This window comes from Ictidomys tridecemlineatus, chromosome 4 (genome assembly GCF_052094955.1).
Source record: "Ictidomys tridecemlineatus isolate mIctTri1 chromosome 4, mIctTri1.hap1, whole genome shotgun sequence".
Lineage (NCBI taxonomy): Eukaryota > Metazoa > Chordata > Mammalia > Rodentia > Sciuridae > Ictidomys > Ictidomys tridecemlineatus.
The window spans coordinates 99,263,876-99,290,860 of NC_135480.1; the positions used below are offsets into that span (position 1 = coordinate 99,263,876).

General features: G+C 47.2%; 1 long non-coding RNA gene across 10 annotated transcripts in view; it reads left to right on the forward strand.

The window, feature by feature from the left end:
* LOC110598447 (uncharacterized) overlaps window positions 1-26,985 on the forward strand; it is a 139,556-nt gene that overhangs the window by 64,640 nt on the left and 47,931 nt on the right. For 5 of the 10 annotated variants that reach the window (XR_013437905.1, XR_013437903.1, XR_013437906.1 and 2 more), the window contains exons 3-4: window positions 2,896-3,038; window positions 19,576-20,610. This is a non-coding gene — a long non-coding RNA (uncharacterized LOC110598447). The remainder of the gene's footprint in view (window positions 1-2,895; window positions 3,039-19,575; window positions 20,611-26,985) is intronic. The other 5 variants (XR_013437907.1, XR_013437901.1, XR_013437900.1 and 2 more) reach the window with 3 other exon arrangements.

Below are 26,985 nucleotides of genomic sequence, written 5' to 3' on the forward strand. Positions count from 1 at the left end.
GAACTTTGAGCGTCCCCTTAGCCCCCACCCACTCCAGTGTGACACTCACAAATCTTCCCCTGTCCTTCCCTCACCTTGAGTGCTGCAGCAGCCTCTGACCTTCTGACCCCACAGAAGCCTCATCACATTCCCAGGCCCAGTGGGAATCTTCATGGCCTAAATGTAACGGGGAGGGTGACATTTGCCATTTTGCCACTTGCCCACTGGTTAAACCAAAGAAGTGGGTTTTGTAGCTCTCTTTGGTTTCCAGATTCGGAGCTGGGGCAGAAAGCTGCCTGAGTGACACCCCCAGAATCTGAGCTGCCTATCCGTGTTTCTGCTCAGTTCCCTGGGCTGGTGTTGGGTCAGGCTGAGCAAAGGGCTCCATTCTGCCTTCTGCCCCTTCTGGAAGGCGCTGGGTTTCTTCTCTCACTCCCCTGCAAACCATCAGGCCTCCTCTCCTGGTCTCCCCCTCCAGCAGGGGCCCGGCCCTGCACCATTCCCCCGTCTTGGGGAGAACAGAGTTCAGTCTGTGACAACCACACAGTGAGAAGACCAGGAAAGTTCCCCTGGAACAAAACCTCACCAAGTTCTCGGGGTCCGTGGCAGTCTGTGTAAGAGTAGTACGGTGAAAGATCTTCCTTCTCTCATCTTCCTCTTTCATCTTCCCTAATCCCCTCCCCTCGACTTATCTTTTTTCCTCTCTGCCCCCAGCCCCCCCCTCCTCTTTCTATTCACTATCAAGAACAGCCAATTTAGCGGGCAGCCATACGGCTCCAGCAGAAGTCCCTGGGATCAGTGGCTACAGGGAGTGGCACAGCCAGAAGGCGAAATCAAAGATGAAATGAGCATTTGGATCTTGCTGAAACTGAAGCTCAGCACCCTGTATGCATTATTCATGTGTGACATTGTCACCCCCTTCTCTACACTCTCCACTGAGCTACAACAGAGCTCTGAATCCGAGTGGCTTTGAAACATTTTGCACTATGACACTGATCGATCCTCAGCCCTGCAAATGGCCCCAACAGGGCCATGTCCTGGCCTTGCTCAGAGACAGCTGCAGGCCAGCTGGGCACGAACCCTCAGCCACACTCCTGCAGCAAGACACTTTAAGCAGTGGGGAATGATTCTCATTAGGGGTATAGCTCTTGGTACCTGAACCTAATGTTCAAAATCCTAAGCAAGCAACTGGCCTCTGTTGAGCTGTTTTAAATTATGTATTATTGACCTTGGACAAGTCATTAGATTTGTTTGAGCTTCCATGTGGCATCCCTAAAACTCAGAGTTCATGATGACTTTCTTACAGGAATGCTGTAAGAAATGAGTTAGTTAATATATGTGAAAGTGCTTTGTAAACAGCAAAATGCTACATTAAAAAAAAAAGCAATTAAGAAAGGCTAAAATGTACTGGGCATTCACAATGTGCTAGCCATTAGATTCTAGACACTTGCTCATTTAATCCTCACAAAAATCCCTGGGAGGTCAATACTTTGATTTTCTGGAAGTCCCTTTTTTAACAGACAAGGAAATTCAGGAGGGTCAGGGAGGTGAAGGGATGTCCAGAGCTGGGATTCCAGTCCAGGTCTCTCTCTTCCATCCACTGTCCAGGTGCCTGTTCCAGAGTCGGAGCAGCTCACACTCCTCACTTTGCACACAAAAACAAGTGTAGATTTGCCAGTCCACCAAATATTATCTCCTCCCTGGAACACCCCTGGCTGGGAGGCAGGTAGGCGTGCTGAGCCTCTGCTACTCCATTTGCACCTGTTTTCTGTTGACCTGACTGAGTGGCCCAGTGACTCTCTGCAAAGCTAACTGGGAAGGGTTTGCTCCTCAGACTGGGGCTCCTTTAGCAAGGGCATTTTGAGCTTTCCCTGTGCCCTGTGGATCTCAGGGTCAATCTTTTGTCCCGAATTATTATTATTTTTTTTAAACTCATCCAAGCCTCCCCTTGGCAGGAGTAACTTATTGTCTTTGAGAGCCAGCACAGAACTTTGGAAGAGCTAAATGTGGAGAGGAGAAGAGACTGAATGGGAAGCCCTTTGATGGAGCCAATGAGAGATCTTTCTAGAGGATTACAGTGACACGACACTTAGACACTCGGCCCTCCTCACCGGCATGAGTTTGGAATAATTACCCAGGGCAGACTCACTCAAAGAGGCAGTAAGCTGGCTAAGGCTCTTAGAAGGCAGTCGATGACATTGTTAATGTATCCGTCCCAGGGCTCAGGACACGGCAGGGTCGGGTATTAGCTGATTATCTGATCCTGTCAGCAGAGAGCTTTCAGAGAGTCCAAAGAGCCAGCCCCCAGATTTCCTCAGGGAGATGCTAAGCTTAGACACCTGCAGAGGGGTCCTCTGTGGTGGTCTGTCTGTGGAGGGTGTCCCGGGTCTCTTCTGTATCTGTGTAGGAAGCAACATGGATACAGAAAGGGCTCCCAAGCTTCATGTTGCCACAGGGTTATGGGAGATTAGGGGATAGGAGTCTGTGACTTCCCTCCCTCCTCCACTGGAGTCACAGATTCTCTTTCCTGTGAGAACCATTAACATGGTCACTGTACAAGGACACTGGTTTCAACTGTGGAAAAGCTCTCCCCCTCCCGCCTTGCTGGTAGGTAGAAGGGCAGAACAGGAATGTGACAGAGCTCACATTCCTGGGCAGGAAGACATGTAGCTGGACATGAACAGCTCTCCTTTTCAGTTGGGACAGGCTCAAATGGCAGCAGGAGGGACTAGGCTTGGACATAAAGAAGAATTACTTAGTTTGGAAAGCTTAGCCAGGACACCTTTAATAACTGTAGTATAATAACTAAATTTGATGATTTACTATATTTACTGCCCTAAGAACTTTCATGTCCTTTCTCACTTCATCCCTCCAACTGCCCTGAGAGAGGTGTGATCATTAGGTTTGCATTGACAGGTGAGAAAGCCGAGGTCCAGATGGTTGACATCATCTATCTACAGTCAGCAGCTAGAGGGGATGAAGCCAGAGTTGAGATGTGACACCCGAGCCTGGACTCAGCTGTGCTTTCCGGCTGTCTCCCCAGGAAGAGCGAAGAACTGGTCAGTGGTGGCCCCTTGCTTCTCCCTCCCAGCCAACTTCTCCATGTCCCACCCCTTCTGCCAGCAGCGGGGAGGGTGCAAGGGAGGATGGGGGCTCTTGGTGGGAGCTGAGTCTGGCCAGAGTGGTTTGCTCTTAGCACAGCATCCGACTCCACCTGTTGAGTTAGGTCACCGACTCCCAAGTCGGGCCAGGGGGCCAGTCACCTTTCCCATTGATCTTCTGTCCTGAGCTGAGTTATCTCACACAAGTGGTACCCGACAGACCCTCAGCTTTGGCCCTCCTTCGCCTCCTTCGCAGCTTAGCGAGTTTTAATCTGGCCCATGAGGGCTTGTCAGTTTCAAGAGCCCCCCTGACCTTTTAATAAACATTTCCTATGTTATCAGAATTATTTCCTAATTCATTCCCTTCTGTCCCTGAATATCTAAATCCTATTTGAGTTAATGCCCTTCATTTTCATTTATAAAGACAGATACAAAATAATTATTTCCTATCTCTGTAGTCTCCTTATCTCCCGTCCTAATAACGCCTTCGGCAGACGAACATTTCCCATCAGTTGAAACAGTTTGAGTGTTTATTTATTTATTTTTTTCATTCTTTAAAGAAGAAAAATAAAATACTTCCTTGGGCTTTGACTCCTCTTCTCTCCCCTTCCCTCTCTTCCTCTCACCCTCTGCCCTTCTCCCTGGCTGCCCCTTCCTCTGCCCCCTCCCCCCTGCAGCTCCCATGCTGCCGCCCAGCCTCCCCTACTATGCCGGGAGCCTCATTTTCCTGGTGGGCTGCATTCTCTCTGCAGCCTCACATCTAAATTCCATCAGCCCCAGAGCCTGCCTTTGAGCTCAAGTCCCCCCAGCTAGTAAAATTGGTTTGGATGAGCAGATGCAGTCTCAAAAAGAAACATTCCTTGGTTTCCTCTCATGAAAACTAGTGAGCAGAGAATTCACAGTTCCCTTCTCTGGGCATCTCTTTGAAGTGTTTGATTGAAAGGCGAGAGGATGGAAGGAATGGGGGCTAGTGGTGGAAATTAGGAGTCCTGGTTTAACTAGAAGCCTGAAACCAAGGACCCAGGCTGCCTGTGACCCTCTCTGTTGCTTGCCATTTAGGTCAGGGCAACACTGACTTGTTTGGGGCTGTTCTGTACTCAATCCAGTCTTTTTCACCCTCCTCTCTCTTATTTTTGCATAGAAGTGAGCATGCAATTTAAATCCAGGGTTTGGGAGAAACTCACCAACGAAAGCAGGCTGATTTTAAGGGAACCAGTTCTGTTTTCAGAAAAGAGTTGTTCACATCCAAGTTAGTGTGTGCAGAGGACCTTCTGTATGTCAGCCATGTAAATGACGTCATTAACTTCCCATGAGAACCCAGTGATCCAGGAGCCAACCTTTCTCTACTGTACCAATGAGGAAACTGAGGCTCAGAGAGACTAAGTAATTTGCTCCTAACACTTAACCAGTTGTGGTGCAGCTGGGCCTTGAACCCAGGTCTTCCCTCATGGTCCCCATTCTCCAACATTCAGGCCTTCAAGAGAAAGGACATCTGTTACTCTTCTAGCTTTTAGTCTTTGTCAAGGCAAAGTAGAACTCTCAAGAGCTCCTTTGTGAAGATATCTGGCGGATGAGCTCTAAGCCTTTTCCTCTTTGGTAGAGAATGAAGATTATGAGGACAGAAAAAACCCGCAAAGGAAAATGTTTGAAGGGCACGTTCTAGGGAGAGGTCAAGGACTGATGGGTGGGGAGCTTGGAATGTCTTTTCATCAAATCCCTTCATGTTATCATCAAGGAACCTGAGGCCTTAGAAGGAGGCAGGTCTTGCCCGTGCCTTCACTTGGTTTAGCACTCGAGCCTCATTGATCTGGCTATAGCCTCCAAAGCTCTCCTTCATTGTCTGGAGGAGATGTGGATGCCACCTGGGGGTCAGCTCAGGGAGACCAAGAAGGCCAGCAATGGCCAGAGGCTTCACTGTAAAGGTGTATACATAAGACAGACACTTCTAGACTTCCAAAGTGTGAAAGGGACAAGTGTCCCTAAGGCCCCTCTTAAGAGATGTGTCCATTTTTGGTCAATGAGTGGGGCTGGCCAGCCAGTGCTGTCTTTCTGGTGGCTTCCTGGAAAGTCCTGGCCTGTGGGACCAATATGACCTTGGTGTCTCATCCTCCTGGGGCTCAGTGACATATACAGGGGACTTTACAAAATATCATCAATGCAATCCTTGTGTAGTTCAGGCCAGAGGGCAGGAAGGATGATGTCAACAAGGAGTGTCTCCTAGCTGGAGACTGTAAAGCAATGTTAACCGAACAACTGTTTCATAGGATGGGCCACCGGAACTCAGAACCTAGTCGGTTGAGACAATGTCTTCCAGTTGATGTTTGAAATTCAATAAGGAGCCTTCCTGTCTCTTTCTTGTCCGGTGATGCTTGTATTAGAACAATTCTCTTGATCCTAGGAAATGCCTCTAAAGTATATTTATGTACCTAGCAAAGACAGACCTATGAAGCCATGGGTATAATTAGTTTCATATGGCACCATGAAAGAATGGGGTTTCAGGACAAATTTTGTTTGATTGGTGCTTGGGTTCCTAGAACAGGGGAAGATGGTGGATTTTGAAATTGAGCATATATTACTTTAGTGGGGGATCAGGACTTTGGAGGAGGAGAGGGGGAAGTCCTACCATGTGTCCAAAGAAACCCCACCAGCATCACAGTGACCCCGATGGCTGTTCTAGGGTGAAGGGAGGTAGAAAAAGGAAGCAAAAATGGTCTGGGAACTATCAGAGCTGTATTCTGGTCCCATGGTGTTTCCCAGAGCTTCTTTTATAGTTGTTCCTATAAAATGAAGGTGTGTAGATACCAGTTTTTCCAGTTCCCAGTTTACTCAGATAGTATTTTTGTGAGTTTTGTTAGATCTTCAAATATTTTTTCTTCACATGGCTTACTTTTAAATTTCGTCCTCACTCAAAAAAAAAAAAAAAAACTGTCTGTAAAATGTGGCTTGGGTGTGGAAGTCATGTTTAATATACATAAAAATGGTAATCTTCTTTAAGTTTGTGTCCTACCTCGAATTACCTGTTGTATCAACTTTGAGGCCCACTGGGCCCACTGACGACAGCCCCCCTCCATCTCTGAGATGCCATTATCTATTACACGAGTGAATTCCTTCCTTTCCCTTTCTGAATGGAGGACAAGACTCGTAGAAGCTCCGAGTCCCAGCTGGGAAAGAGAAAAAGATCTGTATGTTTCACGGATGCTGGAGCCAGACTCTGAGAGGAATGACAAAGTCATCGTTAATTGCAGCCAATTACTCTATCGGGTGGTACTGGTGAGGAAAAGGACTTCTAGAGTTGTCTTAGAAGGAATTACCGTAATGGTAAATAATTTTGACTTAAGTAATTTTTAATGCTAAAATTTGCTACAAGTACTTAGAGAATTAAAAAAACACCAATGCTTCCATTACAGCTTAATAAGGCAGTTTTATAATTAATAACCCACTAGTCACACCTGTAATTTTGAGTAGGAAGAAGAGACATTAACTTTGTGTCCTTTTTTTTTTTTCTCTCTCTCTTTTTCTGAAGAGTAGAATTATTTTTCTTTGGTTCCTTAGGGCCGAAGAACATCCACTGAAGGTGCTCTAGTTATTCTGGGAGGACTTGCCTCCTGTCCACTCCTCAGTCTAAAGAATCAAACATCAGTGGAGGTGAAGGAGCACCATGTGTCTCCAGCTGGACCTTCCAATTCTTTCTGTATATTTTTTTTTTCTGGTTGTGAGCAAGTGGTGGGCATCTTCTCTTTTGTCTGTGCTTCAGTTTCCTCATCCATACAATTAATACGAAGTAAAAATATCCTGAGGACTGTCATACTGGAATGTTCTGTGTGTGTGTTCTTTTGTGTAAACCATGGCTACCTCTTTACACAAACAGTGCTACCAAACTGAAATAATTTGATTAATTTATCATTTTATTTATTCTCATTCATTAAGTACCTCTTAAACACTATCATTTAGTCATTCAATTCATTCATCTATCCGTTAGTTCACATTTGAAACAGCATCACTTATCCAGCATCACTTATGTGTTAGATACTGAAGAAGATGCAAAGAGGTGCGAGAGAACATTCCTGCCCTTCAAGACCTTATCTTTTTTTTAATCAAAAATATTTTGCCATATGGTAGTTAACTAATAATACAGTTTAGCAGGAGCCAGTGAGGTCATGAATGATGCAGACGATAAACATTCTAAGAAGCAACTGTTTTAAGAATTCAAAGAGAAAGAAAAAAATCCTTTAGAAAGTGATAGATTGGGAGTGGGGAGGGCCTGGGCTGTAGCTCTGTAGTACAGGGAAGGCTTAGCATGTGTGAGGTCCTGGGTTCAACCCCCAGAAGGAAGGGGGAAAAGAAAACGAACAAGGGAAGACTTCAGTAGAGTGTTGAAGGATGAATTGCACTCAGGTTGGCAGAGAAGACGGTAAACGGCATTTTAGATGATCAGTGCAATCATTACTTAGGGGGGACTTTTGTCAAATCTTCTTCCTTCTCAAAATGACATCTCTGATCCTCAGTGTTTTCCTATATAAAATGGAATTTGGATTGGTCACTCCCAATATCATGATTCAATAAAAACTCAGGATGGTGGCAGGGCAAAGACAGCCTGACCTTGGAGTGACCTTGTCCAGTAAGCCCAAAATGGTCATTCTGCATCAGTAGGCAGAAGCTGTGTGTGAGCTGAGGCTCCTTGTGGCCTAGGGGGTCTCATTCGAATTCTTTTTTGTCTGGACTGGGAGCAACACAGTGTCACTATCTTGCCAACAACTGCCTGTGGCAAATTCAGTATCCTGCTTGATGCAGCATTGGAGGAAATTTTTCCATGAAAACAAAAGTTTTTGCTTAATTATTCTGCACACTCATGCGTTTAAAAATACTGTCCACTTTCTAACTAGCTGTCTTTTTAACAAAGCTTCTTGGCTCCTGAGGAGCTGGGCCCTCATTGTCTAAGGCATTCTTATAAAGAACTGTGCCAGGCGTAATCCCAGCTGTCCCTGGGTGTAGAGAGAAGCTTCCCCAGGCACAATGAGGCATCCAAACTGCCTTTCTGCAAAGATAGGAGGGGGTACATCTCTGCTCCCCAGGGACTGGCGTAGGTAAAGTGTGGATGAAAATTAAACAATGAGACAAGGTCATTTCCCCCTAGCATGGATGGTGAGCTTTAGGGCATCAGTAAAGTCTTTCTCCACTCTGTCTTTTGACTTTTTTATTTTATCTATTCATCTAACATCCACTTATCTTGCCATCCATCCAACATACATATTCATTGTCTATTCTGTGCCCCTCTGTTCTAGGTCCTGAGACGCCCATGTACAGAGAAGAATCAGTGTAGGACAATCGTCAGGGAAAATCAGGAATTTTTCTGATGGTCTACAGGAAACCTTGCATTTTTTTTGTCTTGTCCAGTTTATTCAATGATTTCTTAGAAGCTTTCTAATTGTGTTGCATTTGGGCGGGGGTGGGGGTGAGGAGTTGGCTTAAGGGATGGAGGATGGAAGTTGTTTTACCTTGAGGAGAACCCGGCTCCCAGACGGCAGAACCATGTCTGCATTGCTGACTTCATGCACAGCTCAGCTCAGAAGCCCAAGAACGGAAGGATTTGGATGATGAAAATGCTATTTATCTAAACAGCAGCCCACTTAGATGCCAGAGTTACAGCATTTAATGCAGTCACCAGCCTACATGTGTCCCCTTAATATTCTAGGCTGCTTCCCCAACCTCCTTGCTGAAGATGCCAGGAACAGCAACATCAAAGAGAGAAAAAGTGCCTGGAGTTGGAATCGTGAGTCATTCTAGGGTGAAGCCAGAGCGCTGGAGAGGGACTGTCACTTTGCCCGTGATCTTGCCAGAGGGTCTTTCTGCCACTGCTCACATTTTCTGAGGAGTTGCCTTCTCCTTCTACCAGGGTGGAGGCGTGGGTTGGGTGGTCTTGGTTCAAAGAATGAGGTTAGCAGTCATCTTCAACCCTGGACCATGAAAAGTGGCTTAAGTAAACCAGCCACTTGATTTCCATAACTGGAATAAAAGACATCAAGAGGAAAGTAGCATTAAGAAAGAGCTTAAGTAGACAGCTGGAAGCACTTTCTGACCAGTAAGATGCCAAAAGAGCCAGGCATGGTGGTGCACACCTGTAATCCCAGGGGCTCAGGAGGCTAAGGCAGGAGGATCATGAGTTCAAAGCCAGCCCCAGCAATTTAGGGAGTCTCTAAGCAACTCAGTGAGACCCTGTCTCTAAATTAAATACAAAAAGGGCTGGGGATGTGGCTCAGGGGTTAAGTGCCCCTGGGTTCAATCTCTGGTACCAAAAAAAAAAAAAAAAAAAAGATTCCAAAAGAGACTGAGGAGTTACTTAATTATCCATGACCTCTGATTTCTTCATCTTTTAACTTGGGATAGATGGCCTAATCTTTCAGGCAGCTATGATGATGGCAATGTATATGAGGATACAAACACAGTGGCTGGCACATAATATACACATAGAACTTGTTGCTTGAATCTGAATCTGACCCTAGAGAAGAGAAACAGGTTTCTCAAAGAATGCTGCCTCTGAAATGGACCATTTAAACTCCTGAGAATTTGTTGACCAATAGGATGCTTCCTTTCAATGACTCCCCCCATGGACAGTTCATCTTGCAAATGGCTCTGCTGATATTGACTTTTAAAACAAAATGATTATCCTGAGCCCCTTTGGAAACATAAAAAAAAATGCAAAGAGATCATTGCTTTCCTCAGATTTCACGATTTGCCCATGCTGAGAGTCAGGAGGTCTCCAGGGCCGTTGGCATTGAGGCTTGAACATGAGCTATGGTTTCCAAGCAAATGGAAGGAAATAAAAGCCCAGTATTTTGTCAATAAGTGTCTTAACTCTGTAACACCAAAATTACTCTTCCCAATTCCCAATTCCTTTCCTACATCAAAAGTTAAGAAGCCGGGCACGGTGGTGCATGCCTATAATCCCAGGGGTTTGGGAGGCTGAGACAGGAGGATCGGGAGTTCAAGGCCAGCTTCAGCAACTTAGTGAAGCACTAAGCAACTCAGTGAGACCCTGTCTCTAAATAAGAAAATACAAAATAGGGCTGAGGTTGTGGCTCCATGGTTGGTGGTTGAGTGTCCCTGAGTTCAATCCCTAGTATCCACTCCCTGAAAAAAAAAAAAAAAAGAAAAGAAAAGAAAAAAATTAGGAGGGCAGTGATTCTTTGTCTGCACTGAGGACAAAATAGTTTCAGCGGTGAGAAATGAAAGCAGACATTGGCAAGAAGTTTGAGATAGAAAAGAGGGGATTAAAATTGGAATGGTTAGTCAGGGGTAGCCCAGATTCTTCATTAAATGTCTTTAAAACTGGGAGAGCCTGCCAATTACTCTGGACCTAGCCCAGGGGCATCACAAGATCTCTTTAGTAGATTCTTTCCAAACCCAGGATTGACCTGAGACGAGGTGTGAAGCAGGTGCTTAGCCCAGAAGCTGCTGAACTTCCTTGGCAGAGGCTATCCCTTCGAAGGGGAGGTTTCATTTCTGCTGGTATTTGAAAAGGAGACACGGAGCTGAGAGAATAATTTGACAAGTGGGTCAGGAAAATGGCAATTGTTGAGCCCAGGTGGCCAGAAAGTTCCCAGTGTAGGCAAACAGAGATAGAGACAGATCAAGGGATGAAGGGTCACCCCATTAGGAAACTGACAAGGCCAGCTGTCTTCTGGAGGGTCTGTCTGGAGGGGAGCTGATGTGAATGGCCTCATCTCAGGATGAAGGCGGGGAGGGAGGCTGAGCCCAGGAACAGGGTGGAGAATGGGGCGCCTTTGGCCCAGACACTTCTGCTTGAAGTGTGGGTCTGCTAGCTTTGGAGAGGTATGCCTTGTGCTGCAGTTGTGCCAAATGGAGCTGAGTGGTTGGCTAAAATAAACCCACATACTCATTTGCATGTGGTTTTTGCATCTCATTTGCATACTATTCACTGAATGTCAGATGAATACAACTTCCAGGCTCCTGCTTCTCCTCGACCCCCACTGAGCACCTCTGACTCCTCCCTTTCTCAACACCTGTCCTTCACCCCTGTGTGTATTTCTCCCCAGTGTGTGCTTTTCTTCCTCCAGAGTAGTACAAAGGGTGTAGGCCTTGATCCAGAGTAGGCCTGCACTCTCATCCACCCTTCCACTCATTTGCCTTTTGAGCTTCAGCAAACTTGCCTTCTCTCCTGTATGCATCTGTAAAATGGGAACAAATGACAGCTATGCCTCAGAGTTGTTTTGAAAAATAAGAATCAGCCCAAAGCACCCAGCCCAATAGTAGAAACTCAACAGACTATGCCAGGGCTGGTCCCAGCTCTCCCTGGATTCCTTTCACATGGTTTCAGGAAAACTCCGTGGTTCTGGGGTTCCCAGTTGGTGTTCTCTTTGGAACTGATGGATAAGCCTGTTACCTCTTCACATGCTCTTCTTTCTTGGTCATGTGTCCAAGCTGCATTTAGAGCTGGGGAGGAGAAGGAATGGTGTTAGCAGCAGTGTCCTTTTCTGGTATTTTCCTGTGTCCCCTAACTGCAAGCCTGTCTCATTCATCTTCCCCAGCAATCGCAGCCTGAGATGCCATGGTTGCTAATCCCGGGCGGGGCTGCTTCCTCTGCAGTCTCTCCTAGGCCTCACATCAGCCTGATCCCCAAAGCCTGGGGCACATCCCCAAATCCCTGGCTCCACCGGTGTCTCTGATTAGGCGACCTGTGCCAACCTGCCGAAATACGCTTGGCCAGCTTCTGAGAACCTTTGGCTTCTTTATCCAAGCAGCACCCTGGCTTCTCTAAGCACTGGCTTCGGAGCTTATATTTTAGGAACTGCATAGTGAAGAGCAAACTGTTAAGGCTCTACTCTGTGTCACTTCTGTGACACTCTCCTGTCTCTTCATCTCTCTTTGTCAGCTATTGTTTTCTCTTTCCCTTTAAAGTAAAGGCTAGGGGTTGTATCAAAGAAATAACAGCCTGCACTCGAGCAGCGTTTATTAGGTGCCAAGCACTGTGTAAATACTGAATGTATATCATCTCATTTAATCCTCACGACAACCCTATGGCATGGACATCATTATCATCTTCATTTTATGGATGAGACAGAGAAATTAAATAACTTGTTCACAGCTAGGAGGACTCTAATCTGGGCACATAGCTCAAATCCATGTGCTTAACACTTGCTATAGTGGATCAACATAGGGGAGATATATGTAGGAGGAAAAGTAATCATTCTTAATGTTTTTCAGGTTTGAAATAAACAAGGACAGACATAATGTAGTAAGTGGGATTAGGTGAGACATCACGTAGAACTTCCGGTTTTAAACAATGAACAACAGGGCTTGTGCTACATTTGTATGGTATAATGGTTCTCTTGGGGTCTACAGAAACCATGTGTCTCTTTGTGGAGGAGATGTAGCGTTAAGTGAAGAGTTGGGGCTGGAGAGACAACTTTTGGAAGGTGATTAGAGAACTAATCAGTTAAACAATATTTGTTGAATGTTATGTGTAAGGTAATTTAATAAGAATTTGCTGATTTTCTTTTCTGGCTAAGGTGCTGTGCTAGGTACCAAAGGAGGCTAGGTCAGGTCACTCCTTGAGCCCTTTCCATTTTCTGAAGACCAGAAAGCCTTAGCGTTTGGGCAGACGGACGGCAGACTCCAAAGCCTCTACTTCTCCCTCTTGTGCTGCCATGATGTGGTCCAGATCTCCGTGCATGCCTTCTCAGGTCCCCGAGCACCTTTTGTTGGGCAGGAACAGATCTACGATCTCAGAACTCCCTCCCCATCAGGGTTTGGGCAGAACCGCATCCTGGTCAGCAGGTCTATGAGGGCTTTGTCCCTTAGGTCCCTCTAAGGGCTTGTCTGAACCTTGTCTGTCTCCGGTGGGGTTAGTGTCAGTTCTTTCTGAACTGTCATTGAGCCATAAGTTTGTAGAAGAGTCCTTCACTTGCTTAGTTACCATTCTCTTATTCTCCAAATGGATATTAACGGTCTCACATGTGTGCAGCCCATTCTAGAGCCCAGGGATATGGAGATCAAAGAGTGCTGTCTGTTTCTACTCTCGGAGGCCCACTGTCTAGTGGGGAAGGCAGACAACTTCAGAACAGGTTGCAGCATGTCCCCAGATCCATCCTGGCTTAGGGGGACAACCTAGAAAATCCATGCCTTGATCAGCCTCCCCCCTGTATTTTTAGTATGGCTACACTTGTCATCTATCATACCAATTAATTAATTAATTGCATTTTATTTTATATTCTGGGAGTTTGGGTGTTTTGAAGGCAAAAATGCAAATATATGCAAATCAGCACACAAATTTATGCAAAGACAACATGGAAATGTGTCCCCAGATTTCCTGGGAAAAAAAATCTGGAGGCCTCAGCCAGTCCCTCAGCAGGCTGTCTGTCCCCAGGCCTGTCCTGTCTTCCCTTTTGTTTGCGTTCTTAATCTGTGCTGGGCTCCCCGCCTGACCACTCTGAGGTCAGTAATGCAGGTGGGCAGGCAGCAGGCTGGCCATCCATTATCCCGAAACCTCTCAGCTTCCTGAGCCACCAGAAAACTCCCTCACTCCCAATAATCGGCTTTCATTTGAAACAATCAAGAGATTTCCTGCCACTTTCCCTATGACCAGGTCTCGTAAAACACCCAGATGCTGAGTTTCAGGTTTGGAGCTTGACTCGACGAAGGGATTTAATGGGGAAGGTTGGCAATGTCTGCTCGTGGTTATTGAAAAATAAATCCAAACCATTTTATTGACCAACTTCTGTGGGCACAGCCTTGGTTCCCTGGAGAGCTGGGAGACAATGGTTAGGGCTGGGGAAAGCCAGCTCTGGGAGGGCTGCAGAAACTCTGTGGCTTTACAAGGTAGGGCTTCCCGGCAGGTGTCACAGTGATAAACAGCCTGTCTCCTGCTCTGGACAGGAAACCTCACGGAAGCCAGCCGCATGGTGGGAGGAGAGGTTACAAGGGCAGAGGCTGACAGAGCCAGCACAAGGCCGGGATCAGCCTGTCTCTTGCAGAGAGTCATCAGGAGTAGGAGCTAGACTGAGCAAGCACACGGCTCAGCCGTGGTAGAAAAGACTCTGTGTGTTGGGGGTGGGGAGAGACCTAAGGGATGAACTGGCCACCTGCTCATAAAACCACCCCTCCCAGGAGTGCCTGGATAGGGGACTGTGGCCAGGTTCGGGCTTAGGCACATGCAAGCACACGTGCTGTCAGCCTGCCAGGCATGGCCAGACCCTCATGACAATGTGTGAGTGGAAGACTGCCTGAAGGATTGAATTTAGGCTGGATGCGAGGAACTTCCGGAGGGTGGGCGTTCTGAGACACTAGAACAGGTGACTAAGAGAGGATGCAAAAACTCCGTCCCTTGGAGAGTCTTTGAAACAAATCTGAAACCCATTTGTTGTGTGGGAGACAAGGCATAGTTCTCTCTGGAGGCAGGCGGATGGACTAGAGGACTTCTTGAAGTCCAAGGATACTACAGAGAGATCCTCCCAAGTAGGTATGTGTGCAGCGTCAACTCACCTGCTCGTGCGTGCATGGCCATGTCCAAAGATGCAGGGTTTAATTTTTCCTCACTGTCTCCCTGCTCCTTCCCATGAGTGTCTCAAGACATCAGTGATCAAGCCATCCCCTCCAGTGTGAGGTGGAGTCATCTAGCTGCCTGTGTCCTCTTGCTCCTCTGTGTGGCTGCAGCTCTCCTCCCCAGCCCGGGGACAGCGCCCCTGCAGGCCAGCAGCGCTGGGCAGCCACACTGCCATTGCAGCCAGAGCCGGGTGCTCAGCCCTCTGGAGGGGCACAGGGCAGCATGCTGGCGAGCAAGCATGTCAGAGCGGCTCTGGCGTTTCCCTAGAACAATTCAAATTGCTTTTTTTACACCTCACTGCACTATGCCAACCCTGATTCACATTATTTGTGCACTCGCTAAGTGTACATTATCTGATCCGTCACCCTGTAAAACGCTGCAAGAGGAATCCGTGGCTCCTGTCTGCGGCTGACTGTGGGTCAGACACAGAAGTCTCTGTACAAATATTTTTGCAAAATGGGAAAGAAGGAATAAACCCAATGCCACCACCAACAATAGCCCACCATGACTGTGGACTGGGAAAGAAAGTCCTTGCCTCTAGCCCCAGGAACTCACTGTCCTGGAAAAGGCAGTTCAACCAGAAAGCCCTGGCACCTTTTCTTCCATGGCCTCCTTTCTGTGTCACATTATTTAACAGGAAGAGACAAGCGGGAGGGGAAATAAGTCTTTGAACCCAGCTATGCAGATTTCCTATGACTGACGCTAAGGGTCTGGAGAGAGCTGGAGACAAGGAGAGTGGGGGTGGGGTGCCAAGAGAGAGCTGAAGGCACAAGTCTCTGTCTCCTGACTAGCTCAGCGTCTCCAGAGCTGAACAGGACTCCCTGTCCTGCTTGGCCCAAGGTACTCTGAAAATTGATCAAAAAGCTCTGGAATCCTTCCATTCTGGGTCAGCTGAGAGCTCTGCTCACCAACCCCTAGAAGAAGCTGATCTGTAGGAAGTCTAAGTATTCTAAAGTCACTAGAAAATTCATGGTTCATGCTTTTGACCAGCTATCATTCTGCACTTCTGTTTATCTCTCCTATAAATCTGGACAAGTGGGACATTTTTTGTTCTTAGATATCTCACTTTATCTCCAATGGTCACTGAAATTTTGGTAGTTCCTCCCATTGGAGATCAGGGTCTTATCTCTAAGTGGGAACAGCTAGGATCTCCTGTAGGTTGGATGAAAGCCCCATCCAAATTTGCAAATGCATCCCTCTGAAGGGACGGCTTCGGATTCACCTTCACATTCAAGACAAATGACTTCCTCTGCAAGAGCCCAGGTTTCTGACACCATCTCAGCTCCAAGTTAAATCGACTGCATGCACACGGAGAACACGCAGGGTACCGGAGCCTATCCCAGGCAGGGCCTGTGGGATGGAGGAAGCAGAACAAGAAAAAGACCAGGTCCCTGCCTGGAGTTGCTTATGATCTGGTTGGATTGACAAATAGCTATCTTTCCCAGCTGTTCCCGATTTGGCTCCAGCCCCAGGGCTCCTGAAGGGCATTTTGCAGCAGTGAAGCCCAGGGGTCGCCCAGCTGAGAACCACATTTTCTTTCTTTTGGCAGGAGCCGGCAGCTTCCACATGGGAGCTCACATCTCAATGAAAACAAGAAATCTGATGCCTCACTGACAACTCATTTTCTCAACCTTCATTCTAGGGAAGGCGACTTTGTGTTCCAGCTGCCATATTGTAGCCGCAACCCCTGATGCACCATCAATTAAAAACAGCAATAATTATGCATGGGAAAAAAGCCACAGATAATAGGCTTCCATTAGATTAAGTAGTTATATGAATAAAAAAAAATAAAACCTATACTTCGGCTAATTAAACCCACTCACCATCTGATTAAGATGTGTTGTGAGACCATGGAAAAGTACCAACCACTAACTGTAAGTAATCCGGCACAGATGGGAATTAATACTATATTCCCTGGCTTACAGATAATGGATTTCCATAGAGGTTAATCAGAATCATTAATAAGCTTCGACAGGATGGACAGTACCAAACAGCTGGTGCCTAATGTTGGGGTCAGGGCAGGCCATGCTTCCAATAAAAATGGCCTCTCACTTCCATTCCACCTACTGAGAAGAGAGGCTGAGGAAGGATACATGTGCTGACCACTTGAGAGGCCATCCATTTGGAGCTTCTTCTGCAGTTAGAGGCTTTCTGCTTGGGGGACAGGTGAGCTGAACAGGAATTCTGACCCCCACCAAAGAGGGTGGTGTGAGGCCCCTGCTCCTTGGCGTTGCAGGGATCTCTGCACCAGAGCAGAGTGGCAAAGGGTGACTAAGGACCAAAGCCTGGGTACCCTCTGAAGGCAGCATGCCCATCCCTGGGAATTGCACTGCCCTGTGGGCGGGGCTTGGGTTGCCATAGGAACCAGCTTTTAGGAGCCTGTTGGGCCATAGTGGGGCCTGGTTGACTTAATCCAAGGCTGTTGAACCCCAGGAATAATGCCTGGGAGATGTGGCCGTGGGGACAAGGAAGAGCATGTCCCTTCGCTGTGTGGGGAGTGAAGCAGAGAGGTGAGGGGCAGGAGCAAGCAGGGCTCTCTCTCTGAGTGTGTTTGATGCCCATTTAGCAGCTACTCTCCAGCCGTTTCTGTCCTTCGGAGCAGCTGTGAGGAGAGCACCCCGGCCCTGCCTTCTAATTACCACTAATTAGGTAAATGCTGAGACGCCTCTCTCTCCCTTCCCTTCCGCTCCCTCCCCTACAAAGGCAACGGAGAGACACACAGAGAGGTCAAAAAGAGACTTCTCCAAATGGAGACAGGCAGGGATGACATGGTGTGCATACCAAGCAGCCACTGCCCAAGGGAAGGCCCAGGGGATGAGGGCAGCAGGGCAGGCTCTGGGGAGGCGCTGGAGAGGATCTGGGCCAAGCCAAGCGGAGGGGCCAATCCTCACCCCCGACAGGTTCTGTCTCCTCCTGCTTGGAGCAGCAGGCTGGCTTGTTGAAGAGGGATGTAAGATCAATCCTTGGGGGATGGTGCCTTCAGGTAGTCTTGGCTCAGGATCCTTGAACTTGGACTGTTCAGGGTTATGGTTTGGTTCTTCTCCTGGTAGTCTGGATGGGAGGACCTAGGCTTACTCAGGCTCTGGTAGTGTCAGATGCATCCTGAACACCAATGGAGAGCCTCAGGGCAAACCAACAGTCACTTTTCCTTTCCTTAGGCTGTGGGTGAGAGCTTGAGAGGCCTAGAAGCTCTCCGATTTTAGGTTTGGGGGCATAAGTTGGCTTCAAATGCTTTTTTCTCTTACTTTCATTTTTTTTTTTTTTAAATAGGCATCATTCTTTTTCCCCACAGCCTTATAAAGCTGGGAGGTGAAAAGGGACTTACCACCCCATTTCACTGATGGAAAAACTGAGGCCAAGAGTGGGGAAGTGGGTGGGTGCTTGTGCATTTTCAGGGTCAAGACAAAAAATCCAGTGTCTGAAGTTCTAGGTAATTCACTAATAATCTAGAAAGTTCAGGAAAATGTTGGTTTGCTTGTGACAGGAGGAAATCCAGTTTGTTTAAGAAAAAAAATTCATTCACATACGATGGTAGTGCATAAGGTGAAAAGTAAAATTTTCCAAACCCTTATTTTAATCAGCTAGGTCCTACTAATTATTCTTTGAAAAATGTTACTGTCTGTATGGCATGCATATTTATTTATATATGTTTTCCTCAAATTAAAAGGAAACAACTGGGGCTGGGGTTGTGGCTCAGTGGTAGAGGAACCGCCTTGCATGTGTGAGTCACTGGGTTTGATTCTCAGCCTCAAATAAAAATAAATGAATAAAATAAAGGTCCATCAACAACTAAAAGAAAAATTTTAAAAAAGAAACAAGGTACACAACTATTGTATTATACTTTTATTCTTTCATTTTCCCATTATGCTTTTATTATTCTTCACAATTTACAAAGTACTTTGTCACCACGGTCAGTGAGTGGGGTGGACATTATTAACCCTGGTTTTCAGGCAAGAAAACCTCAGAGAGTTAAGTCATCTGCTGCTGCTATGTAGCTGTGTATTGCTGGAGCCAGAATTCAGACCTGGGCTTTCTCTATCACAGCGGACACGGGCATAACAAGGTGCATATGGAATAAGGACCTTGTTACGGAGTAATGGAATAATGTCAGCAAGTGCTCATGTAGCATCAGCCAGGGCCAGGTGCCTCTGTGTGCTCTGTATTTCCTCACTGAGTCCACAAGATGAGCACCATGATTCCCCTCCTCAGGCCACAAATGGGAAACCGAGTCACACAGAGTTGAAATAACTTGTTCAGGGTTACTGTTATTACTGCTAGGAACAAAGGGCCCTGGGGTTCAAACGTGAGTGTGCCTGCGGTCTCCCTTCTCTGCTTCTTTCCCCCATCGTCACTTGCCCCTGCCAGGTGTCGCTAGGCACTCTTTGGTTAGCTCATTTAATTCTCACAACAAGCCTGTATCGAAGACTAACAACAGCACTGGGTCATGGGGCACTGTCACCACACCCCACGCTCAGAAATGAGGCATCTCTCAGCAGCATGGGGTGACTTCCAGGACCACATGACCATCTGAATGTCCAATAAATCAATCAGATCAACTGGTGGCTCAAAAGGAACACCCAAGTCAATCTTGGTTAATGATAATAATAACACTAATGATACCAGCACTAACAGTGCCAGCTGTCATTGACCAGGTGCTTACTACACGGCAGGGCTGTGTGAAAGCTTCACGTGCACCTTGTTACAATTTGGATGAGGTGTCCCCAGTCTCATGAGACGAGGCAGCAACAGGTGAAAGAATTAGATCATGAGACTTGAAACCTAATGAGTGGATTAATCCATTTGGTGGGTTAATAATTTGAAAGAACTCTGCTGGCTGGTGGGTGTGGCTAGAGGAAATAGGTCACAGGGGGGTGTATCTTTGAGGTTTATATTTTGTCTCTCTCTCTCTCTCTCCCCCCTCTTTCTGCTTCCCAGCTGCCATGAGCTGAGCACCTTTCCTCCACCATGCCCTTCTGCCATGATGTCTGCCTCAATTCAGATCCAGAGCAATGGAGTCAGCCAACCATGAACTGAGAACTCTGACACCGTGAGCCAAAATAAACTTTTCCTCCTCCAAGTTGTTCATGTTGGGCATTTTAGTCACAGCATGAAGAGCTAACTAATACACATTTATTTCATCTTCATAACAGCTCTGAGATGGAAGTACTGTCAGCCTCTTAGATGAAGAACCTCAGGCTCAGAGAGGTTGACTGTTGCCCCCAAGGTCATACACCTATGAAGTGGAAGAGTCAAGATTGGACCTAGACCTTTCTCATCCCTGACTGTTTCTTGCTTATATTGTGTCTTAGAGACTGGCTGGGGCATGGGGATCTTCCTTCTTTCCCATGCCAAGGCTCAGGACAGTCTCTGCTGCCTGCCTGTGCAGGAGTAGTCAGTCTGCGGCCACAGCCTCATCTATGTCATAAGAATAATGGTTCCCATCACAGATTCAATCTGTTCCCAACTCTCCTGGAGATACAGTTCCCAGGCTATTTGTGTTCATAGGCTAGCTAGCTGGAGGATCCCAGAGTCTGAGCATTTTCTTTCCCCCTTGAACTCTTAGAGCATTTGGGATGCATTTCTTGACACTTTGATCTGCTCTGCATTCCAGTTAGTTGCCAACTGTCTCTCTAGGTTGTAGGTACCACTGAAAATCCCAAACTGTATAGCCAAGAAAGTGCAAATAATAGGTGCTCGATAAACGAGCCCTCCAGTATCACGTTGACTTGAGCTGTTGGAGTCAGACCTTCCTGACCGGAGCTGCTCAGGTGAAGAGCTGCACTCCTCATGATCAGCTGCATTTGTGTGACTATTCTCCAGCATCCTTTCTCCTCATGGCTTGTGCCGGAGAAGGGAAACTGACTTAATGCCAGGGTCTGTCCCTGGTGCTTCTGCAGAGGCTCACTTTCTTCCACCAGCACCTTGGCCAGCCACCATGGAGAGGCAGAGGATGTACACGAGGCAATCCTGGTAAGAGTTCAGGATTCAGAGCAAGGAAGCTGCTGTCATTTTGTTTTTCCAGCTCTCTCAGGGGCCAAGGGCATGGGGTGTATAAATCAAGGCAACCCAGAAATGCCGAGCCTGCAAGTTGACGAACAGCTGTACTTTTGTGCAAGTTAAGGAATAAAAATGTGTGTATGCATGTATCTTTCAAACCCTGTTCTGTGAGGTAGAGGCCAGATGGGACTTTTCACTGGTTACACTGGGCTAGAGGAAGCTGGAATGGCCGGGAGAGGGCCAGTCTGGAGCCAATCCCACTGGGACACGCTCAGGGTTGTGGGATGATGGGCGACCTCATGTTCTATAACCACGGGGAGAGGACTTTGGGGGTACCTGAAGGCTCCTCCTGGTGGCCTCCCCTCAGGAGTCTGGGCCCCCCAGGTTCCTCTGTGCCCCAGTGTAGCCTGAGCACACATCCATCAGTTTGCAGAATCACAATATCCTGGGGTCTGTTTTCCCAACAGACCAGGGCACATCCTCCTCACTGTCCTTCTCCATGTGCCTGCATGCAGGAAAGCCTCTGTGGCTCCTCTGGATCAGTGACTCAGACCTGGATTCCAGTCCAGGCTGCGACTGTCCAGTGTGATCGGGGGCAACGGAATGGGCCTCTCTGAGCCTTACCTTCTTCAGCTCTAAAGTCATAACAATTCTACTTCTCAGGGTTGCCATGGGAATGGAGCATCACAAACATCAATGGTGGGTGTTGCCTTCTCTCTCTTCACTTTCTGCAGAGTGGAGGCATTGGCAGCACGGGGCAGACGTTACCTGAATGATCCATCCCTGCTCTTCCTTCCTCCATAGTCACCAAGTCCCTGGCAAGTTGCTCTGTGAGGGTCTGACCTGCTTCATGCAAGGATGTTTCTGGAAAAGGCTGCCTCTGGGCTCTGGACCTGCTCTGCTCTCCCTGTATGGTCCTGGCTTATTCTCTGCCTTAGAACTTTCCCTCTCCTCAAAAACAAGTGGGTCCAAAGACCAAACAGTGTGGACCACAGCTGTCACACTCTCTCTAGCACCACGGACACATGGTGAAAAATATTTTTCATTTTTTTATTGTGACATAATACACATATAAAATGTCCCATCTTGATCACTTTAAATGTGTAGCTCAGTGGTATTAAGCACATTAATGTTGGAAATTGTCACTACCATCCATCTTCAGAACTCTTCATCTTTCCAAACTGAAACTGTACCCTCTGAACACTCTGTCCCCACTCCCTGCAGCCCAGGCCCTGGCCACCGCCATTCTACTTCCTGTCTCCTTGACTTTGAACTACTTTAGAGGCAATTACATGAGCCAGACACACAACGGTCCTTACCCTTGTGTGTCTGGCTCATGTTCTCGTGGTTCAGCCATGCTGGAGCTTGGACCAGAATTTTCTTCTGAAAAGTCATCCACTGCGTGTGTATATCAGATGGTGCACGTCCACTCACCTGGGGGTGGACACATGGGTGTCCTTTTCTTTTCACCCGCACACCGTCAATCACTCATCTGTTCATGTGTTTACAAATTCAATGAGAGCAGGTGGAGTCTGAGTGACAAGCCATGCGGGTGACAAGAGGACAAACAGCATTCTTGTTCGCTAAAGGCTCTCAGAGGCCCTGTGGAGCTACTTGTTCAACGAGGTGGGAGCAAGGGCTGTGTGGGAGATGGGTGCTTAGCAGGGAGGGCTTCAGAGAGGAGGCCTTTGGAGCTATACCTAAAGGACAAGTAGGTTTGTCAGGCCCACAGGAAGTGCCTTCTAGGGAGGGGAGTAGTCAGGTGTGGAGAGCAGCGTGGGCCAAGGGCAGCTAGAATGGGGAAGCAAGATGAGGCTCCAGGGGCAGATTCCTGCAGCACCTTGTTCACCCTATAGTGAGGGGCCATGTGTGGCTGGCTGTGCTCTGTGTGGGATGCCGTGTTATTTCAGCATGTCAGGTACCTCAACAAAATGATTTTCAAGGTTACCATACTTGCTGAAATTGGTGATGGAAATGTGGAAGAGCCCCGACTTGTGGAGAATTAACTAGCACGGGGTTGAGTGAGCAGGTCTGAGAGGTGCGTGCTGTGTCTGTTGGGGGCTGGTGCTGCTGTGGGTGGGGAGGCCTAACTAAGTACCAACCGGCCACAAGCTGGGAAACCCATGAGATCTGAACACTTGGGTCAAAGTAGTTAAAATCACCTGTGGCTCTCCATGAGAGGAAGCAGGAAACTCAGGGACACAGGTCACACAGAGCAACCCTGGAGGACCTGAAACTTCCCTAGGAGAAGGGGAGGGGACCTGGGGTTCAGTGTGGACATCGGCTCAGATTCTGTGTCTCTCTGTAACTAACTGTGTAGTGTTCTTGACCTCTCTGAGCTCGTTTCTTCATCTGTAAAAGAGGAATGAGAAGACCCACTTTGCTTATTTTACGTCAGGAATTGAAGAGCCATTCAAACGAATAAAATAGTGCCAGTGATTCCAGCTCTGCGGCATGGCCATCGCTCTGAGCCCCCTTCCTCTGCGTGGACATGGGTTATCAGAGCAGAGTAGGGAGGACTGTGGAGGGAGACGAAGGAGCTGAGCTAGGCCCCCGGGAGTGCAGCCACGGGTAGCATCTCCCCAGTCCTTAGGCGCTGGGAGCAGCAATTTACTTGGAGGCTGTTCTCAATGTGCTGGTGACAGATGGAGCCTGGGCTGAGACCCCACAAGTGGTGAAAACAGTCACTCCATGACTTTACCTCCTCCTGAGGAGGACCCTGCTGGGAGCTGTCTCTGTGGCAGATGAGGCTGAGGTCACCAAGCATCAGTACCACGCCTGCTAGTCCATCCCAGGTGGAGAACCCAGGCTGGATCTCCAGAAGGAAAGCCTACTCCTGAGTTCTGGCGCTGTCCGTCGACGGTGGCTCAGGAAGTGTACCTAGCTCACCTGGTGGACACTCAGAGTTCTTTTAAATAAAGAACTGAGGAAATGCTCTTTTTTTTTTTTTTTTTTTTGATCTTGCTCCTCCCCATTCAGGGAGCTAAAAGATGTTGCTGTCTTCCTCGCAGCTGTTCCCACAATTCTGGGTCCAGGAGGCCCACCCATCCGCTCAAGGCACTTTGCTGCTCACCAGCCTCAGCCGCCCAGCACGCCTGTAAAAGCTAAGAATACGTTATAAAGCTGCTGTAAGGTTTTATGAGCCCTCTTTCCCAGGGACCAATCTTTGTGCTGTGAATCACACTGGTGTCTGTATGTGGGGCTCAGAGTGTGGGGCCAGGAGCAGGTGAGCAGATGGGGTGAGAAGAGGTGGCTTCCAAGGGGTATTTGAAGTAGCATGATTGTGCAGCCACAAAAGGGCTCCAGCTCTGGGTGACCTTGGCTGACTCTCCTGCCACCTTGGTTGGGCCATTTAGTTTGGTCTCAGAGACAGGAATGAAAAAGGAAAGGGAGAGAGGGACAACAGGATATAGTGGTACAGTAAAAGAGCTTGAATTCGAACAGCTTTGTGTGGGTCTCATCTCCTCCAATTTCTACTATGTAATTAGGGCAGATCATTTAACCTCTCTGAGCCTTACCTTTATCATCTGTAAAATGGAGGATAATAGAAATACTAGGCTTAGTTGTTCAAATGAGATAACGGATGTAAAGTGCTTAGCAAGATATCTGGGACAAAGGGGTCAATATTATTACATTAAGGTTAATATTCATTTTGTTTTGTTTGGTAATAATAATATTGTTTTTTGAGTAGTAAGTAACAGTATCCAATAACTATTTTCTAAGTGAACAAGTGAATGAATGAATGAACAAATTCATAAGCTGGAAGTATTATAGAAAAGAAAAAAGAAAGAGGGTTGGAGGCGTGGCTCAGTGATAGAGCACTTGCCTAATATGTGTGAGGCCTTGGGTTCAATCCTTAGCACTACAAAAACAACAAAGGAAAAAACAAAACAATAAAACCTCTCTGGCCTCCATTCTCACCACAAACTGATCATCAGTTTATCGGCAAAGTCTCTCCCAGCTCTCATATTTGGAGACTCTTGATTCATTATTTAAGTCATGAATTTACTCAATATTTATTGAGCATCTGCTACGAGCGTGCTAGTGCTCTAGGTACTATGAACAAAACACCTGAACTTGACACTTGCTTTCCAGTGGTGATAGAGGTGAAACACACACACACACACACACACACAACAACAACAACAACAAAAACACCCATGATTAATAACTTAAGTTATTTACTCAAAGAGATGTCACGTTCTCCATTATAGACAGTGTTAAAGAAGAAATTCATATTTCAATTCAATAACTTAAAGTTATCAATCCCTCTGCTGGGTGGAAATGAGCCCTCAAACCTTTGACTGAGCAGGCAAGATGGAGTAGTAGCTGTTAATCATGCAGCAGAACCTACAAGAAAGGAGCAGGTGGGGAAGGCGGAAAAGGCTAGGAAGATGAGCTGCTCTGGCTAGGCCAAGAGACAGCCAGCCAGCACCTACTTAATTCTGCCTTGCTGTGGGAAGAGTCAGGTCACCTGGTTCCAGACTAGGACTCTTCCACCAGTATGCTGAATAATGTCCCTCAAGTCATTTCACTCTCTGGCCTTCAGTTTCCTCCTCTTTGTAACTTGCGGGTGTTGAACTTGGAGGTATCTAATATTCTCCAGGTTTACTAGGCATGTGTCTATTTCCCCCCCGCCCCCCCAAGATTATAAACCCCTGGAAGGATAACTCTGATTTGTCTTTGTGTCCTCAGCATTTGTAGCACAGGTGTGTTGTCTGAAGAATAAATGGAGGGTTTGAGTCTTAGGGAAGTTTCCCTACAGCCTGGGGCCTTGTCAAGGAAGCTCTTGTCAAGAGATAGCCCTAAGCTATCACTCTTTGTCTGCACTAGCCTCAGACATCCTGCTTGACTGAGCATTGACCTTTTAGCCCAAGGGACCTCCTATCAAGGGGAGGTTGGTGGGAAGTAGCCGTTTGTTTACTTTTCATTAACCTGTCTCCAGTGGGCTGTGTCAGGGGGGATGAATGCTGGGAACTGGTCAGATGAGTGAATAGGCCCCTTCTCAGAGGTGAACTCTGTCATCCTCACTCATCTTTAGTTCAGAGACATGGCTCCACAAACACCCTGCGCTGGTCTTCCTGGAGCCCAGCTGCCCTAATGAAGGGAACTTATGTTCCTGCATGCGGCTCCATGCACCTCTATCTAGAGGGAGTCCTGCTGGGTGTGCACAAGGCCCAGTAATCACCCCGCTATTGATCTGTGGATGGTAATTCTGAAGCCACCATTGGTGCTCAGCAGGAGAGCGCATGGTGGGGATGTGGTGATTATGGAGTGATGGCTTAGACTGCCAAGGAGTCTCTGGACAGCTGCAAGGGCCCTCAAATCTGCAGGGGATTCCCAAGGTTCATGGAGAGGGAGCCTCTGGACTTCTGCCTTCCCCAGCTGTGGCAGTTGGGAGGCTGGGGAATAAAGTTAGTCTCATTCCTAATCCTGATTGGCTGACAGGGCAGGAGGCGGGGGAACAGGAAGAAAAGTGGACTCTGCATCCTTCCAGTGGCTCTTCCTTCTAGCAAGGAGCTGAGGTGTCGTTAGTGACCCGAAAATGACATTTCAGGCTGGTGCACCAAGTGAAGTGCCTTCCCGTGGGAAAATAGCTCCAGATGACTGGGCCACATCCAAGCGGAAAGAGAGCCGGAGCCACTGACCTACAAAAATAACGAGTGTAAAGAAAACCATGAAACCCAGCTTCAGTACCCTATTTACATGTCATCAGTTTTGTGTAGAGAAATCCCTCAAGACCAGGCTCTTTTCCCCAAGGAAGGCTCCCAGGTGCAACGCAGGGCTGCCAGTCTTGGAACCTTGGGTGTTCTGGTGACAGGTCCTGAGACCTTGGGAATTTTTAACATTTTCTAAATCTTGGTTAAACTCATTTGAAAATGGGGATAGCAACAGAACAGGGTAAGTAACAGAATCACAAGATAAAGCAAATGGGGACACTTTATAAATCATAAAGCAGAAGGAAAAGTTAGCTGTTGCTGTTGGATTCACTTTTTTTTTTTTTTTAACATCAGAAATCAGGGCTTTATTCTGCAATATGGAGGAAACATGCTTTGCCCACCTCCCAGACATAAATCGTTATCACTCGGGAACTGGCCAGCAATGCCCTTTGTTGACCCCTTGCAGGGTTCTAAAGAGAAACCAGAGCCGGAAAATTCTTTCTTCCCTTAAGTACACCCATATCATTATTTACAGAGTTCACTTTTATACTGGTATAAACAGTTACACTAAGGTAGCACTTCGATTCAAGATGCTGAATACAAAGTGTATTTTTTCCCCTACTGGAGATTGAAGCCTGGAGTGCTCTACCACTTATCTACATTCCAAGCCCTTATTTATTTATTTATT